We start from the raw sequence: 19783 nt of genomic DNA, 5'->3' as shown, positions 1-19783 counted from the left end.
ATACAGTGTTTATAACATATATGGTCCTAACTCTAGTATACTTAATTCTTTCAGGATTTGGAAGGAACCCCACTAGCAGACTCTTGTGCTGATAAAATTGTGGGGAGTGACTTTAACTCGGTGGTGCAAGAGAAAGAGGATAGAAGACAATCTACACATACAACGGGAGAGGGGGGGCCTCAAGACAAGGTCTTAGGCCCACTGATGGAGAGTGTAGGCCTGAAAGATCCATGGCGTCTGTTACACCCAGATAACAGAAGTTACACCTTTTACTCACACGCACGGGGTTCATGGTCCAGAATTGATTTTATCTTTGTTCACCATTCCTTACAGGGCAAAGTAGACCACACCGAAATAGGCAATTTAGTCATCTCAGACCACGCCCCAGTAAAACTAGAACTGAATGACCCCTATCCTAGAGTTTGATTACTTGTGGCGTTTCCCGTCACACTCAGTCTCGAAGGCAGATTTCGTGAAAAAGTTAATAGGTTGGTGGGAGGAATACTGAGGTGATAATGAGGCCCACCTAGAATCCCCTGATTTATTTTGGGCTGCCTCCAAAGCAGTCCTGAGAGGTAGAATCATGAACTATGTTTATGGAAAAAAAGGACACAGTTTCAGTTGGAACAGGCTAGTCAAAGAGTCAGACAAACCTATCAGGCCTTTGCAAACACTCCCACGGGGGAAAACAAGGAGAGTTGGGTAGAGGTTCGCCGGGCTTTTGACCAGTGTGAAAAAGAAAGAATCTCTAAGACACACACTATTTGAGGCGAGTGTGCATAAATATGGCAATAAATCAGGGCGCTTGCTGGCCAACTTAGCAAAGGGACAAAGACAGCCACAATTCATCTCTAGTCTGAGGAATACAGAGGGCAGAATAGTCACCGACCCTGCAGCTATTAACTCCATTCTGGGAACTTTCTATGAATCCCTTTATAGGGACGACTACAGGGCCAAGTTGACAGATACTCTTCTTGAACATGTGATTCTCCGTAAAATCAGCTCTGAGCAACTCCAGTCCCTAAACGCAGAGATCACCACAGAGGAACTTCAGTCCGTTATTAAAGAGGACCTTTCATCGGTCCAAACATTGTGAACTAAGTATCATGACATATACAGCGGCGCCCAGGGATCTCACTGCACTTACTATTATCCCTGGGCGCCGCTCCGTTCTCCCGTTATGTCCTCCGGTATGTTCGGGGACTTGGTTATAGTAGGAGGAGACTGCCCTTGTTCTGCTGGGCATCTCCTTCTCCTAGGCTGTAGCGCTGGCCAATCACATCGCAGAGCTCACAGTCTGGGAGAAAAAAACTCCCAGGCTGTGAGCTCTGCGCTGCGATTGGCCCGGCGCTACAGCCTAGGAGAAGGAGACGCCCAGCAGAACAAGGGCAGACTCCGCCTACTATAACCAAGTCCCCTAAGTCTCCGCCTACTATAACCAAGTCCCCGAACATACCGGAGGACATAACGGGAGAACGGAGCGGCGCCCAGGGATAATAGTAAGTGCAGTGAGATCCCTGGGCGCCGCTGTATACACTGCGTGCAGAATTATTAGGCAAATGAATATTTTGACCACATCATCCTCTTTATGCATGTTGTCTTACTCCAAGCTGTATAGGCTCGAAAGCCTACTACCAATTAAGCATATTAGGTGATGTGCATCTCTGTAATGAGAAGGGGTGTGGTCTAATGACATCAACACCCTATATTAGGTGTGCATAATTATTAGGCAACTTCCTTTCCTTTGGCAAAATGGGTCAAAAGAAGGACTTGACAGGCTCAGAAAAGTCAAAAATAGTGAGATATCTTGCAAAGGGATGCAGCACTCTTAAAATTGCAAAGCTTCTGAAGCGTGATCATCGAACAATCAAGCGTTTCATTCAAAATAGTCAACAGGGTCGCAAGAAGCGTGTGGAAAAAGCAAGGCGCAAAATAACTGCCCATGAACTGAGAAAAGTCAAGCGTGCAGCTGCCAAGATGCCACTTGCCACCAGTTTGGCCATATTTCAGAGCTGCAACATCACTGGAGTGCCCAAAAGCACAAGGTGTGCAATACTCAGAGACATGGCCAAGGTAAGAAAGGCTGAAAGACGACCACCACTGAACAAGACACACAAGCTGAAACGTCAAGACTGGGCCAAGAAATATCTCAAGACTGGTTTTTCTAAGGTTTTATGGACTGATGAAATGAGAGTGAGTCTTGATGGGCCAGATGGATGGGCCCGTGGCTGGATTGGTAAAGGGCAGAGAGCTCCAGTCCGACTCAGACGCCAGCAAGGTGGAGGTGGAGTACTGGTTTGGGCTGGTATCATCAAAGATGAGCTTGTGGGGCCTTTTCGGGTTGAGGATGGAGTCAAGCTCAACTCCCAGTCCTACTGCCAGTTTCTGGAAGACACCTTCTTCAAGCAGTGGTACAGGAAGAAGTCTGCATCCTTCAAGAAAAACATGATTTTCATGCAGGACAATGCTCCATCACACGCGTCCAAGTACTCCACAACGTGGCTGGCAAGAAAGGGTATAAAAGAAGAAAATCTAATGACATGGCCTCCTTGTTCACCTGATCTGAACCCCATTGAGAAACTGTGGTCCATCATCAAATGTGAGATTTACAAGGAGGGAAAACAGTACACTTCTCTGAACAGTGTCTGGGAGGCTGTGGTTGCTGCTGCACGCAATGTTGATGGTGAACAGATCAAAACACTGACAGAATCCATGGATGGCAGGCTTTTGAGTGTCCTTGCAAAGAAAGGTGGCTATATTGGTCACTGATTTGTTTTTGTTTTGTTTTTGAATGTCAGAAATGTATATTTGTGAATGTTGAGATGTTATATTGGTTTCACTGGTAAAAATAAATAATTGAAATGGGTATATATTTGTTTTTTGTTAAGTTGCCTAATAATTATGCACAGTAATAGTCACCTGCACACACAGATATCCCCCTAAAATAGCTAAAACTAAAAACAAACTAAAAACTACTTCCAAAAATATTCAGCTTTGATATTAATGAGTTTTTTGGGTTCATTGAGAACATGGTTGTTGTTCAATAATAAAATTAATCCTCAAAAATACAACTTGCCTAATAATTCTGCACTCCCTGTATGTCATGATACTTAGTTCACAATGTTTGGACCGATGAAAGGTCCTCTTTAAGCAAATAATAATTGGGAAATTCAAAGGCCCCTGGTCCTGATGGATTCACCGGGGTATATTATAAAGCTCTGGTGACCCAGGTGACTCCAGCCTTGTTGTTGTGGTTTAATGATGTACTGAGAGGTAATGCACCCCCTGATAGGGACAATCTCTCTTATATTAAGCTGCTCCCCAAAACTGGGAAAGACCCTCTAGTGCCAGGATCTTACAGGCCGATATCACTCATCAATGTTGACACTAACATACTGTCAAAAATACTGACGGATCGACTGGCGACAATATTGCCATCTTTGATAGCCCCAGAGCAGTCGGGATTTCTTAAGGGGCGGTCAGCTGTAACCAATATAAGAACAGTCCTGTCGTTTCTAGATCGAGTACAACACCTCCCGGGGGTGGGTGAGACACCAGCTCTGCTCAACTTGGACGCAGAGAAAGCCTTTGACAATGTCAGATGGTCTTGGCTGGATGCGGTATTAGATAGAATAGGGTTCGCAGGTGCATTTAGGGCTTTCCTATCCAAACTGTATAGCAATCCTTGGGCACGAGTATACACTCAGGGCTTTCTCTCAAAACCCTTTCTTCAAAAGGGAACTCGGCAGGGATGCCCACTATTGCCCTTGCTATTCAACTTGGCCCTGGAGCCATTGGCCAGACATCTGTGCCAATCTAACCTGTTTGAGGGCATAAAGGTAGGAAACAGACAGGTTAAGGCTGCATTATTTGCCGACGATGTAGTGCTATTTCTGGCGAAACCAGAGGAGCTGGTAGTGAGGATATTTGAGGCCCTACAAAGTTTTGGTGACTACTCAGGGTATAGGGTAAACACTTCTAAATGTAAGCTGATGTCCCTAGCCCTAGGTGATAAACGACCAATTAAATTGGTATCTCACCTCACTGTTACACAGGTTAGATCCCACATTACCTATCTCGGTATTAAAGTAGGGAGATCACCACACTCTTTATATCAGCTAAATTTTCCTAACCTGATATCCAAAATCCTGAAGGATTTAGACAGGTGGCAAAGTCTGCCGCTTTCGCTAGCGGGAAGATGTCAAATTATTATACCCCTCCAGACTGTCCCACTGCTCTTACTTTATCTTGTTCTTATGAAAATAATCAGAAGGTACTTCTCATGACACAGGATGACCATCACTGGGGTTGCCGATTGTTGGAGAGTAGATTTATTAGATTTATTTGGAATGGCAAAAGATCAAGAATCTCACTGGAGAAGCTAAAACTGAAAAAGGATCATGGTGGGCTAAACTTTCCCAACGTACGGGGTAATAACTTAAAGAGGACCTTTCACCAGAATAAAACATGTAAACTAACTACAAACCGGATTCCAAAAAAGTTGGGACACTATACAAATCGTGAATAAAAACTGAATGCAATGATGTGGAGGTGCCAACTTCTAATATTTTATTCAGAATAGAACATAAATCACGGAACAAGTTTAAACTGAGAAAATGTACCATTTTAAGGGAAAAATATGTTGAATCAGAATTTCATGGTGTCAACAAATCCCCAAAAAGTTGGGACAAGGCCATTTTCACCACTGTGTGGCATCTCCCCTTCTTCTTACAACACTCAACAGACGTCTGGGGACCGAGGAGACCAGTTTCTCAAGTTTAGAAATAGGAATGCTCTCCCATTCTTGTCTAATACAGGCCTCTAACTGTTCAATCGTCTTGGGCCTTCTTTGTTGCACCTTCCTCTTTATGATGCGCCAAATGTTCTCTATAGGTGAAAGATCTGGACTGCAGACTGGCCATTTCAGTACCCGGATCCTTCTCCTACGCAGCCATGATGTTGTGATTAATGCAGAATGTGGTCTGGCATTATCTTGTTGAAAAATGCAGGGTCTTCCCTGAAAGAGATGACGTCTGGATGGGAGCATATGTTGTTCTAGAACCTGAATATATTTTTCTGCATTGATGGTGCCTTTCCAGACATGCAAGCTGCCCATGCCACACGCACTCATGCAACCCCATACCATCAGAGATGCAGGCTTCTGAACTGAGCGTTGATAACAACTTGGGTTGTCCTTGTCCTCTTTGGTCCGGATGACATGGCGTCCCAGATTTCCAAAAAGAACTTTGAATCGTGACTCGTCTGACCACAGAACAGTCTTCCATTTTGCCACACTCCATTTTAAATGATCCCTGGCCCAGTGAAAACGCCTGAGCTTGTGGATCTTGCTTAGAAATGGCTTCTTCTTTGCACTGTAGAGTTTCAGCTGGCAACGGCGGATGGCACGGTGGATTGTGTTCACTGACAATGGTTTCTGGAAGTATTCCTGAGCCCATTCTGTGATTTCCTTTACAGTAGCATTCCTGTTTGTGGTGCAGTGTCGTTTAAGGGCCCGGAGATCACGGGCATCCAGTATGGTTTTACGGCCTTGACCCTTACGCACAGAGATTGTTCCAGATTCTCTGAATCTTCGGATGATGTTATGCACAGTTGATGATGATAGATGCAAAGTCTTTGCAATTTTTCGCTGGGTAACACCTTTCTGATATTGCTCCACTATCTTTCTGCGCAACATTGTGGGAATTGGTGATCCTCTACCCATCTTGGCTTCTGAGAGACACTGCCACTCTGAGAAGCTCTTTTTATACCCAATCATGTCGCCCGCTGCCCCCTGTTAAGAGATCCTTAGTTCTCAGAGATACCATAATTACATGGAAAGCAATCAGGAAGAATTTTTTGCCTACCATATCAATTCTCTAAGCACCTCCCCTTGACAAACAATCCAGCCTTTGAGCCTGGAAGAAATAGTAAGATCTTCAGCCATTGGGTGAGCAAAGGAGTTAGAAAAATGGGAGACTTATTTCATGAGAAAGAACCATGATGCCCAAGGTAGAAAAGAAGTGGGGTCTGAGAGGTCTCAACTATTTCCCCTACTTACAGGTTAGGAATTATGGTAGAAGCTTAGTCAGAGACATGACTCAGGAATGGTCTCCTAATGATTTTGACTCCTTTCTTAAATGTACTGGCAGACCATCTATAACATCATTATATCAGACATTGAGCACCAGGATAAGGACCAGAGACTCCAAAGAGTTATTTAAAAAATGGGGACAGATACTAGGCATCACACAGGTTACAAACCTCGCCCGTAAAGGCTTTACGGCTTTATATAAAGCAATAATAAATGAGAACTGAAGGGAAACCCATATTAAAATATTACACCATGCAATTTATGCATTTGACCTCCCCAGGTCTCCCGGGAAACCAGATAGGCTAATAGCATGTCCCAGATGTACACTATCAAATTCTGACTTGTATCACGGCTTATGGAGATGCTCACAGCTGTATGGGTATTGGATGCAAGTGGGACACATACTGAATAAGGTCAGCAGATTCCAATGAGTTATTACACCATCCTTAGCTATCCTACAGTACATGTAGAGGAGGATGTGAATGAGCATGGAAATGGGGGCAGGGGGAATAGGGTCCTTCCCCCAATAGGACACAAGTTGCTGATGATAGCCAAAAGATCTCTGTTGGCACAGTGGCGGACCTCGGTTATTCCGGGAATGGATGTAGTGATTGGGCGACTCAGGCATGTAAATGGCTTGAATCTCTCAAACAACCAGAGATACTTGGGAAAAAAATTGTTCCAAGCATCGAAACATTTATGTTAGAATTAGGGATGTCCCGATACCGATACCGGACATTTGCACGAGTACTTGTAATCGTGTAAATGTCGCCGATACCACAGCCGCGGCGTGTCCAATCTTCACTTCCGGGCAGTGGCGCTGCTCCCAGCCGATCAGCGTGGGGACGGAAGCGTGTCCCAGCTGATCGGCGTGGGGGCGGGACTTCTGTGCGGCGGTGTTTCAAGTCCCATGCGGTTGCCTAGCACTGGGAGAAAGTTAAAGCCACTTCCTCCCAGTACTCTGGTGCATCTGCATGGGAAGGATTGCAGTAGGCCAGGTGGGTATGGTGCATGAAATGGAGGAGAAATATTTATTTAAAAAATGCAGTCAGATATGCATGTGTAAGGCTTATGATCCTTTAAATGCCGTACCGACTCCTTTGTTCTCGTAGTGGGAACATGGGGGATACATTGTTGTATGATTTGTATGTACAGGACCCTTGTTCTTGTCATTTTGCGGATCTGCTTTCAATAAACAGAATTAAAAAAAAAAAAAAATGGAGGAGAAATTCAGTTAATTTCTCTCCATTTCATGTTAAAACAGACAAACAGTAAATAATAAAATAAGGTGGGGGGGAATGGGCATATAATAGTGATCCCCAACCAGTGTGCCTCCAGCTGTTGCAAAACTATACCTCCCAGCATGCCCACACAGCCAAAGGCTGTGCGGGCATGCTGGGAGTTGTCGTTTTGCAACAGCTGGAGGCACGCTGGTTGGGAAACACTGTAATATATGCCCATTCTCTGCGCCGCTGTTATAATTGGTATCGGTAATTGGTATCGGTGAGTACTTAAATAAAAGTATTGGTACTCGTACTCGGTCTTAAAAAAATGGTATCGGGACAGCCCTAGTTAGAATACGTCTTGTGTTCGGAATACCCGAGGCTGTTGGGACCCTTTAAACTTTCGACCTGGTACTTGTTAGAAGATCTGAAAGGCACCCTGGGGAAACTAAAGGTTAGTTAAGCCTCTGGTCCCCTTGGTGCTGAGAAAAACGATTGTATAGGGAAAATCAATAGAAACGTAACGTGGGATTATAACTTAGAAAAGGGATAGGCTTGTGGGGTGGCTGCATAGGGAATAGTTTCTTTGGGAGAATGGTAGGGCGGGTGCGGGAGTTGTGAGGGGTAATTCTGGAATTGTTATATCCAACAGAATGTGTTGACTATTGGATGACTTTATTTGTGTATTAATGTACATCTATTTGGAAATAAAAAGATGTTTAAAAAAAAAAAAGAAGAGAATACCCACTTCCTCCTCCGGTTGATTCCAAAGATCAGTAGGAGCCTTACAGATGTAATCTTAAAATCTACAATTGTTTTCTTTTAATTTTATTATGTGAAGCAAAGAGACAATACCTATAACCAAATACAAGTGCAAGGGAGGAAATAAGACGGGTGCTGACATGGGTTTAAGAAAATCAAATTAACGGTCAGTGTAATTATCATTTTTCCCTTAACACACGACAGCAGCAGAGAGAGAGAGAATAGAAGTGGACAAAAACCCTTGGGAGGGATAACCACTTGTAAGTTCTTACTCCAAGAAGACCTCAAGTGACACTGAAAGGCAAGCAGAGGAAACCCATGGCCAACGACAGGTTTGATCTAAAAGAGTATATCACCAACCTAACTATTCAGAGGTGGACAAGAAGAGGATGCATGAAACAATGCCACTAAGGCTGAGATGAGAACCTTTAAAGAACTAAATAAATAGACCATATACCAGAAATCATCTCTATGGATTCCTCATCTTGTTCTTATGAAAATAATCAGAAGGTACTTTTCATGACACAGGATGACCATCACTGGGGTTGCCTGATGGGGAAGAGACAACTTTAATCTATCCACTGACTCCTTCAGTGCAGGCTACATCGCAGGACAGATGCTTGGATCCAAGGTTTGCTGGTGTGCCATATCACTGTAGACCACATGGATATTTGCTGGCTGCCCATCTTCTCACCCCAACTAGGAGCATTATAGGGCTTTACTAATATGCCAGACTTAGTACAGATCCACCCATTTTTCTAACTCTTCACCAGGAGTATCATACAGATCGACCCATTTTTCTAACTCTTCACCAGGAGTATCATACGGTCTTTGCTTAGTATGCCATAATACTGTAGGCCACCTGTAGACTTAATATAGTACTGCCCATCTTCTCATTTCCAACCAGGAGCATTATAGGACTTTGCTGGTATGCCAGAAGTATCGCAGACCTATCCAACTTCTCAATCCCAACTAGGAGCGCACATTGGTTCTTTATAGCAAACCCTAGATGCATATGCTGAGCTGTCATATAAGCTGGTCCTCTGCTAAACTCGTCATACTACCCATCATACAACTCCACACTAGGAGCCTCGACTGAACCTTGGCTACCTCTACCAGACTTATCCAGCATCACATGTTTTTAAGCACAATAAATACCTGCCCTCAACCAGACGGAATATACTGCCCGAGTTCATGATGTGAGGCCCCAGGGCAGGGAACAGTACACCAGGTCACCCTCAACAGTGAATGTAGAAACAACCAACAAAATGAGGTAGCTGCTGCAAGTGTTCGTGAGATCAAGGTCTAAAAATACATAAAGACAGATTCAGATGGCTAAACGAGGCACAAGGTAAATGCAGCCAGCCAACCAGGCACAAAAGTAGAGGTTTCCAGTCACAATAGCAGAATTAGAACGCCAAGCAGGCAAAGGTGCAAAAGCAATCTGTGGTGCAGGCATAGACACAGAAGCAGTCAGCCAAGCTGACATAGATGTAGAAGCAGTCAGCCAAGCTGACATAGATGTAGAAGAAGTCAGCCAAGCAGGCACAGATGGAGAAGCAGCCACCCAAGCAGACAAACATGCAGACTCAGGCACAGACACAAAAACAGTCAGCTAAACAGGACTAGAGAAAGCACAGAGGCCATGAGGCCGCCAGCCAGGCACAGAGACCATGAGGCCACCAGCCAGGCACAGAGAACATGCGGCGACAAGTAAGGCACAGAGACCATGCAGTGGCAACCCAGGCACAGGAGGCAAGCCAGAGATAGAGGCCAACAAGCTAAAAGAATCAGTGGACTAAACATGCACAAAGGCTACAAGCCCACAAGGTTCAAAGGCAGCTCCAACAGGGTCAACCACATACCCAACAAACTAAACACAGGTGCAAAATAAAGATATGTAAACTGCTAGACTAATCCTCCAATGGAAGACTTTGCGCCAGCGGCCTTTTAGACTAAAATATTTGCTGCACAGCCTGACTTAATTTTATCATTAAGGTGTTCCTTGCTGCACAGCTTAGGAGGCCACATGCTCCAGGCTCCTCTGTCCGGAGGACAGCAAACCACTGAACTAGGATGTGGGCGTTCCCTTTTAATTGCTCTAAGACTTACTGTCTCCAGCTAGCAACAGCAAGAAACGCAGATTTAAGCTACAGCATGGTCAAGGTTGCTACGTTTGACCTCAACCTTGGTTAAGAACATTAGCTCCCCATCCACTTCTTAAAGAGGACCTAAGCTTTTGCTGAAACCACAAAGGTGCAGCAGCACTTCTCAGAGCACTCTGCAGCTTTCATCGGTTTCATCGGCAAAGCTCAGCTTTTCCAGCATTTGGAGTATGGATCCCAAATATTATGGATCCATACTCTGCATAGTGAGACAGTGCAGAACTGATGCTGCTACACCTTTATGGTCTTAGAAAAGGTTTAGGTCAGGGGTACTCAAGTGGAGTACCGCGGTCCAAATCCGGACCGCAGAAGCCAGCTGCCCCAATTTCCTGCATGTCCTCCTCTTAACTGTATCTGAGTTTTTCCAAGATACAGTTTAATACAATGGTAAAGCATGGAGACGTCAATTTTCTGCTTCACCGTTCCCCTGCTGCTGGTGATTCAGCGCTGGCAGGCGTGATGCAGTGACGCCATTGCGCCTGCGCTGCTGAGTCACGGAAAGCAAAGCACAGTCCCCGAGCCACTAAAGGGGACAACATACCGTGGGGAAGGGGGGGGGGTAATTAAAGCGGTTGTCTTACTTCAGCAAAATGGTATTTATCAAGTTAACACAAGGCACTTACTAATGTATTGTGATTGTCCATATTGCCTCCTCCTGCTGGCTGGATTCATTTTTCCATTGCATTATTCACTGCTCGTTACATGGTGGGCTGGATGAAAACTACTGTGCATGTGTGTCTATGCATACTCCCAGGGTCCCGGCCTCCAGAAAGTCCAGACATTTTCCTATAGCGTGTAAGCACGGCCATCGCTGCTGGATTGCAGGGTGGTTGAAATCCCTGGAAACTAGCAGTGTATAATGTCATGGAAAAATGAACCAAGCCAGCAAAGGAAGCAACATGGACAATCACAATACATTAGTAAGTGCCTCGTATTAAGTTTCTCTACATAATAAATGCCATTTGCTGAAGTGAGACAATCCCTTTAACCACCTCAGCCCCCAGTGCTTAAAGGGTTTCTGTCACCCCGCAAAACTCATTTTTTTTTTTTTTTGGATAGTTAGATTCCTCATAGTGCGATATAGGAGAATATAATGCTCTTACTTACTTTCATGCGGCCGATTCTTTATAAAACGAACTTTTATAATATGTAAATGAGGGCTCTACCAGCAAGTAGGGCGTCTACTTGCTGGTAGCTGCTGCAGAAATCCGCCCCCTCGCCGTGTTGATTGACAGGGCCAGCCGTGATCTCCTCCTCCGGCTGGCCCTGTCAGTAATTCAAAAATCGCGCGCCTCGCGTCATTCGGCGCAGGCGCTCTAAGATGAGGAGGCTCGTATCCGCAGCACTCCCTCAGTGCGCCTGCGCCGATGACATCACCGAAAGAGAAGACGTCATCGGCGCAGGCGCACTGAGGGAGTGCTGAGGAGACGAGCCTCCTCATCTCAGAGCGCCTGCGCCGAATGAACAGAGGCGCGCGATTTTTGAATTACTGACAGGGCCGGCCGGAGGAGGAGATCAGGGCTGGCCCTGTCAATCAACACGGCGAGGGGGCGGATTTCTGCAGCAGCTACCAGCAAGTAGACGCCCTACTTGCTGGTAGAGCCCTCATTTACATATTATAAAAGTTCGTTTTATAAAGAATCGGCCGCATGAAAGTAAGTAAGAGCATTATATTCTCCTATATCGCACTATGAGGAATCTAACTATCCCAAAAAAAAAATATGAGTTTTGTGGGGTGACAGAAACCCTTTAAACACCCTGAAAGACCAGGCCACTTTTTACACTTCTGACCTACACTACTTTCACCGTTTATTGCTCGGTCATGCAACTTACCACCCAAATGAATTTTACCTCCTTTTCTTCTCACTAATAGAGCTTTCATTTGGTGGTATTTCATTGCTGCTGACATTTTTACTTTTTTTGTTATTAATCAAAATTTAACGATTTTTTTTGCAAAAAAATGAAATTTTTCACTTTCAGTTGTAAAATTTTGCAAAAAAAAAACGACATCCATATATAAATTTTGCTCTAAATTTATTGTTCTACATGTCTTTGATAAAAAAAAAATGTTTGGGTAAAAAAAAAAAAATGGTTTGGGTAAAAGTTATAGCGTTTACAAACTATGGTACAAAAATGTGAATTTCCGCTTTTTGAAGCAGCTCTGACTTTCTGAGCACCTGTCATGTTTCCTGAGGTTCTACAATGGCCAGACAGTACAAACACCCCACAAATGACCCCATTTCGGAAAGTACACACCCTAAGGTATTCGCTGATGGGCAAAGTGAGTTCATAGAACTTTTTATTTTTTGTCACAAGTTAGCGGAAAATGATGATTTTTAATTTTTTTTTTTCTTACAAAGTCTCATATTCCACTAACTTGTGACAAAAAATAAAAAGTTCTATGAACTAACTATGCCCATCAGCGAATACGTTGGGGTCTCTTCTTTCCAAAATGGGGTCACTTGTGGGGTAGTTATACTGCCCTGGCATTCTAGGGGCCCAAATGTGTGGTAAGGAGTTTGAAATCAAATTCTGTAAAAAATGACCTGTGAAATCCGAAAGGTGCTCTTTGGAATGTGGGCCCCTTTGCCCACCTAGGCTGCAAAAAAGTGTCACACATCTGGTATCTCCGTACTCAGGAGAAGGTGGGGAATGTGTTTTGTGGTGTCATTTTATATATACCCATGCTGGGTGAGAGAAATATCTTGGCAAAAGACAACTTTTCCCATTTTTTTATACAAAGTTGGCATTTGACCAAGATATTTATCTCACCCAGCATGGGTATATGTAAAAAGACACCCCAAAACACATTCCTCAACTTCTCCTGAATACAGAGATACCAGATGTGTGACACTTTTTTGCAGCCTAGGTGGGCAAAGGGGCCCATATTCCAAAGAGCACCTTTCGGATTTCACAGGTCATTTTTTACAGAATTTGATTTCAAACTCCTTACCACACATTTGGGCCCCTAGAATGCCAGGGCAGTATAACTACCCCACAAGTGACCCCATTTTGGAAAGAAGAGACCCCAAGGTATTCGCTGATGGGCATAGTGAGTTCATTGAAGTTTTTATTTTTTGTCACAAGTTAGTGGAATATGAGACTTTGTATGAAAAAAAAAAAAATCATCATTTTCCACTAACTTGTGACAAAAAAAAAAAAATTCTAGGAACTCGCCATGCCCCTCACGGAATACCTTGGGGTGTCTTCTTTCCAAAATGGGGTCACTTGTGGGGTAGTTATACTGCCCTGGCATTCTAGGGGCCCAAATGTGTGGTAAGGAGTTTGAAATCAAATTCTGTAAAAAATGACCTGTGAAATCCGAAAGGTGCTCTTTGGAATATGGGCCACTTTGCCCACCTAGGCTGCAAAAAAGTGTCACACATCTGGTATCTCCGTACTCAGGAGAAGGTGGGGAATGTGTTTTGGGGTGTCATTTTACATATACCCATGCTGGGTAAGAGAAATATCTTGGCAAAAGACAACTTTTCCCATTTTTTTATACAAAGTTGGCATTTGACCAAGATATTTATCTCACCCAGCATGGGTATATGTAAAAAGACACCCCAAAACACATTCCTCAACTTCTCCTGAATACAGAGATACCAGATGTGTGACACTTTTTTGCAGCCTAGGTGGGCAAAGGGGCCCAAATTCCTTTTAGGAGGGCATTTTTAGACATTTGGATACCAGACTTCTTCTCACGCTTTGGGGCCCCTAAAATGCCAGGGCAGTATAAATACCCCACATGTGACCCCATTTTGGAAAGAAGACACCCCAAGGTATTCAATGAGGGGCATGGCGAGTTCATTGAAAAAAAAAAATTTTGCCACAAGTTAGCGGAAATTGATTTTTTGGATTTTGTTCTCACAAAGTCTCCCTTTCCGCTAACTTGGGACAAAAATTTCAATCTTTCATGGACTCAATATGCCCCTCAGCGAATACCTTGGGGTGTCTTCTTTCCAAAATGGTGTTATTTGTGGGGTGTTTGTACTGCCCTGGCATTTGAGGGTCTCCGCAATCATTACATGTATGCCCAGCATTAGGAGTTTCTGCTATTCTCCTTATATTGAGCATACGGGTAATGAGATTTTTTTTTTCCGTTCAGCCTCTGGGCTGAAAGAAAAAAATGAATGGCACAGATTTCTTCATTCGCATCGATCAATGTGGATGAAAAAATCTCTGCCAAAATAAGAAAAAGGAGGGGAAAGGCGTCTGCCAGGACATAGGAGCTCCGCCCAACATCCATACCCACTTCAGCTCGTATGCCCTGGCAAACCAGATTTCTCCATTCACATCAATCGATGTGGATGAATAAATCATTGCCGGGATTTTTTTTTTTATATATACAAAGTGTTTGCCAAAGTATATGAACACCGCCACCTCCTCAGCTCATATGCCTCGGCAAACATATCTTTTACTGCAGAGGAGAAATCTCGTCTTGCAGCGCCGCATACACCGACTTGCGTGTAATCTGACAGCAGCGCAATGCTTCTGTCCGAATGCACATCAGTGCTGCAGCTGGTCGATCGGTTGGTCCACCTGGAAGGTAAAAAAAAACAAAACAAAAAAGAAAAAACCAGGCCGCAAAGCAATAACTTATTAACTTTAGAACAGAACATATTAACTTTTTTTTAACTTTTTTAACTTTTTTACTTACCGGTAATTTTTTTTTTTGTTTAGTTTTTTTTACCTTTATAGAACAAACCTCTCCTTCCCCATGGGACAATGTGCAAAGCGCAAATCGCCCAAAGATGTGGCGAAGTACGTTATGCACTTTATCCCAGGTGAAAGGAGAGGTTTGCAGCAGCTGAGAGTAAAAGGGCCCTAATAGCCCTGTGTGCCTGTCCTGTGAGATGCAATCCCTATGCTAGGTGTACCTGTGTGTGGTACTTCCGGAAACACTCACCAAAGCATAGGGCAGGGTGGTCAGGACAGTCAGGACAGAAATAGCGGGTGTCACGCCTTATTCCACTCCTGCTACAGACACGACATCTTTTTCGGGGTGACGGTTGGGTTGAGGTACCAGGAACGACACTGGGGAAATGTCGCTCGTGTAGACGGCTAACTACACTGGTGGATGGGGCCACGGAACCTCCTGGGTAAAGGAGGTTCTCGATGATCTCTTCCTGGAATTTGAGGAAAGATCCTGTTCTCCCAGCCTTACTGTAGAGAACAAAACTATTGTACAGCGCGAATTTAATTAAATATACAGACACCTTCTTATACCAGCGTCTGGTTCTGCGGGAAACTAAATACGGAGACAACATCTGGTCATTGAAGTCCACCCCTCTCATGAGCGCATTATAGTCGTGGACACAGATGGGCTTTTCAATGACACGGGTTGCTCGCTCAATTTGGATTGTCGTGTCTGCGTGAATGGAGGAGAGCATGTAAACGTCACGCTTGTCTCTCCATTTCACCGCGAGCAGTTCTTCGTTACACAAGGCAGCCCTCTCCCCCCTTGCAAGACGGGTGGTTACAAGCCGTTGGGGGAAGCCCACGCGACTAGTTCGCGCGGTGCCACAGGCGCAAATCCGTTCTAGAAACAAATGCCTAAAGAGGGCCACACTTGTGTAAAAATTGTCCACATAAAGATGGTACCCCTTGCCGAATAAGGGTGACACCAAGTCCCAGACTGTCTTCCCACTGCTCCCCAGGTAGTCAGGGCAACCGACCGGCTCCAGGGTCTGATCTTTTCCCTCATAGATCCGAAATTTGTGGGTATAGCCTGTGGCCCTTTCACAGAGCTTATACAATTTGACCCCATACCGGGCACGCTTGCTTGGGATGTACTGTTTGAAGCCAAGGCGCCCGCTAAAATGTATTAGGGACTCGTCTACGCAGATGTTTTGCTCGGGGGGTATACAAATCTGCAAATTTCTGGTTGAAATGGTCTATGAGGGGCCGAATTTTGTGGAGCCGGTCAAAAGCTGGATGGCCTCTGGGACGGGAGGTGGTGTTGTCGCTAAAATGCAGGACATAGCAGCAGAGAACATGGGCATGTGATGAATCGGGTGCGTGGACCAATATGACCGCAATTCATGCTTTTTTGTCAGGCCCATGTTGAGGAGAAGGCCCAAAAAAATTTTAAGTTCGGAAACTTGGACTGGTTTCCACCTGAAAGGCTGGGCATAAAAGCTTCCCGGGTTGGCGGATATAAATTGTGTGGCATACCGGTTTGTCTCTGCCACGACTAAGTCCAAGAGCTCCGCAGTCAAGAACAGCTCAAAAAATCCCAGGGCTGAACCGATTTGAGCTGTCTCAACCCGAACTCCAGACTGGGCGGTGAAAGGGGGAACTACAGGTGCGGCTGAAGTTGGTGACTGCCAATCAGGGTTTGCCAGCACCTCAGGGATTCTAGGGGCTCTACGGGCCTGTCTGTGCGGTGGCTGCGACGGGGTAACTAGTGCACGTGCCACCGTACCAGCTTCAACTGCCCTTCTGGTGCTCGCCACGTCACCATGTTGTACGGCAGTGCTGGTACTAGGTCCAGGGAGGGCTGCGCTGCTGGTGTATGCCTCACCACGTGATCCGGCAGCGACAGCCCCACTCTGCTGCTCTTGAAGCGGATCCTGCATAACCTGTGGTCTAGCGACACGGGGCCGGGTACGCCTGGTGCTGCCAGGGACCTCAACTCCCTCGTCCGAACTTTGGGTCAGAGAGCCACTGCTTTCTACAGGTTCATATTCTGACCCGCTAGATTCGTCAGATGAGGGTTCCCACTCCTCATCCGACTGGGTCAGAATCCTGTAGGCCTCTTCAGAAGAATACCCCCTGTTTGACATTTGGACTACTAAATTTAGGGGTATTCCCTGAGACTACCCAAGAAAAAAAGCAAGCCTGTCTTACAAAGGGGAGGATAGCGAAGTACCGGAGGCCGCTGCGGTTGATAAAAAATATCAAAACTGATTTTTTTATCGCCGCAGTGCGTGTAAAATGAATGTGCAGTGATCAAAAAATATATTTTTTGTCACTGCGGTGGGGCGGGCGTGGGTGAACACACGTGTGGGTGACCGATCAGGCCTGATCGGGCAAACACTGCGTTTTGGGTGGAGGGCGAACTAAAGTGACACTAATACTATTATAGATCTGACCGTGATCAGTTTTGATCACTTACAGATACTATAAAAGTACAAATGCTGATTAGCGATACGCTAAACAGCGAATAAAAGTGACTGCGGTGTGGTGGGCTGGGCGCTAACTGACGCTAACTACCTAACCAAGGGGCCTAAACTATCCCTAAAACCTAACAGCCAATACCAGTGAAAAAAAAAAAGTGACAGTTTACACTGATCACTTTTTTTCCTTTCACTAGTGATTGACAGGGGCGATCAAAGGGGTGATCAAAGGGTTAATTGGAGTGCAGGGGGGTGATCTGGGGCTAAGGTGTAGTGTTTGGTGTACTCACAGTTCAGTCTGCTCCTGTGCTGGATCCAACCGACGAAAAGGACCAGCACAGGAGCAGACAAGCCATATAACAGATCATATTTACTAATATGATCTGTTATATGACTTTTGATTGGTTTTTTTGAAAATCGCCAGCCTGCCAGCCAATGATCGTTGCTGGCAGGCTGGTGACGAACTTGTTCTTTGAATTTTGCCGGCCCGCGATGCGCATGCGCGGGCCGGCTTGGAGCGAAATCTCGCGTCTCGCGAGATGACGCGTATATGCGTGATTGTGCGCAGCGCTGCCACCTCCGGAACGCGAATCTAGGTACAGCGGTCCGGAGGTGGTTAAGTGGGCATCACTGTGAGAGGGCACTTAACAGGACATTATACTGTGTGGGGGTCCACTTAAAGGGAATCTGTCACTAGCATATTAGCATAATTTTTTTTTAATGAATCCATGTGTAATAAAGTACCTTATTTCCATATGTCTTGTTCTTTTTATTCTGTGTCTTGTCATTTCTTCAAAAAAATGCTTTTTATGATATTCAAATGAAGCTGTAAGGAGCCCAGAGGGGCGTTATTCTTTGTCCACAGTGCCCAGGAACGCCCCTCTGAAGTGCCGTGCCCGCCTAAATTTGAAAACTAAGAACTCCTCCAAGATCGCCTAAATCGCCTCCCAGAGGCAAGGCTAAGTGCTCCCCCCCCCCAGCGCCGCGCTCTGCGGCAAACACCCCCGATCAATGGCCTGGGCGGGGCTAAGCTCTGTTCACTTGAATGGAGCATAGCCGCGCACAGGCCAGTGATACTAGTCGTGACATCACTGGGCCTGCGGTAAACCGCGAGAAGGCTGCGGCACTACTGCCAGCGCCGCTGCATTCTCAAACAGCTGATCGGCAGGGGTCTCGGGTGTCAGACCCCCGCCGATCAGATGCTGCTGATCTATCCAGAGGATAGATCATTAGTTTAAAAAAACTGCAGAAGCCCTTTAAATTACTGCAGAATTTAATATCCACACCATGTTTACTATCGTTACGTACTGCGCACAGTAAAGGCGTGGATTAGTTCCTCTCAATAAGGGCTCATGCACACGACCGTATGCCCTCCGAGACATATGGTCCGTGAGTGGGCCATATGTCCCGGAGCGGTATACATCGTGCACACGGGAGCGCACAGCATCATAGGTTACTATGATGCTGTGCGCATCGGGCCGCCCATGGGACTACTGTCCTGCACTCATATGATATTATGAGTGCGGGACAATAGCCCGGCAGGCGGCCCGATGCGCACAGTATCGTAGTAACCTATGATGCTGTGCGCTCCCGTGTGCACGATGTATACCGCTCCGGGACATATGGCCCACTCACGGACCATATGTCTCGGAGGGCATACGGTCGTGTGCATGAGCCCTTATTGAGAGGAACTAATCCACGCCTTTACTGTGCGCAGTACGTAACGATAGTAAACATGTTGTGGATATTAAATTCTGCAGCAATTTAAAGGGCTTCTGCAGTTTTTTTAAACGAATGATCTGTCCTCTGGATAGATCAGCAGCATCTGATCGGCGGGGGTCCGACACCCGAGACCCCTGCCGATCAGCTGTTTGAGAATGCAGCGGCGCTGGCAGTAGTGCCGCAGCCTTCTCGTGGTTTACCGCAGGCCCAGTGATGTCACGACTAGTATCACTGGCCTGTGCGCGGCTATGCTCCATTCAAGTGAACAGAGCTTAGGCCCGCCCAGGCCATTGATACTAGTCGTGACGTCAATGGACCTGTGGTAAAAAGCGAGAAGGCCACGGCGCTACTGCCAGCGCCGCTGCCTTCTCAAACAGCTGACCGGCAGGGGTCTCGGGTGTCTGACCCCCGCCGATCAGATGCTGATGATCTATCCAGAGGATAGATCATCAGTTAAAAAAAACTGCAGAACCTCTCTAATTATTCTGTCCATATTTTCTCTGGAATATATTAATGGGTATAAAATCTCATTCACTTTGTATGTTGATGGAATATCAGCGATTCTGTCAGGATTCAGATATGAAATACGACCAAGTGTCGACAGAATCCTGAATATGTGAACATAAACTTATTGTATTAAAACTGGAAGGCCTCTAGCACTTGTGATAGGGGAGAGTGATATTACAAATGTTTTGATGG

At 45.5% G+C, this 19783-nt stretch overlaps 1 protein-coding gene across 1 annotated transcript in view; it reads right to left on the bottom strand.

The window, feature by feature from the left end:
• FAM72A (family with sequence similarity 72 member A) overlaps positions 1-19783 on the bottom strand; it is a 58582-nt gene that overhangs the window by 8139 nt on the left and 30660 nt on the right. The gene's annotated exons all lie outside the window — the stretch shown is intronic.

This window comes from Bufo bufo, chromosome 3 (genome assembly GCF_905171765.1).
Source record: "Bufo bufo chromosome 3, aBufBuf1.1, whole genome shotgun sequence".
Lineage (NCBI taxonomy): Eukaryota > Metazoa > Chordata > Amphibia > Anura > Bufonidae > Bufo > Bufo bufo.
The sequence above is the reverse complement of the archived record's forward strand: the minus strand, read 5'-3'. Positions and strand labels throughout refer to the sequence as shown.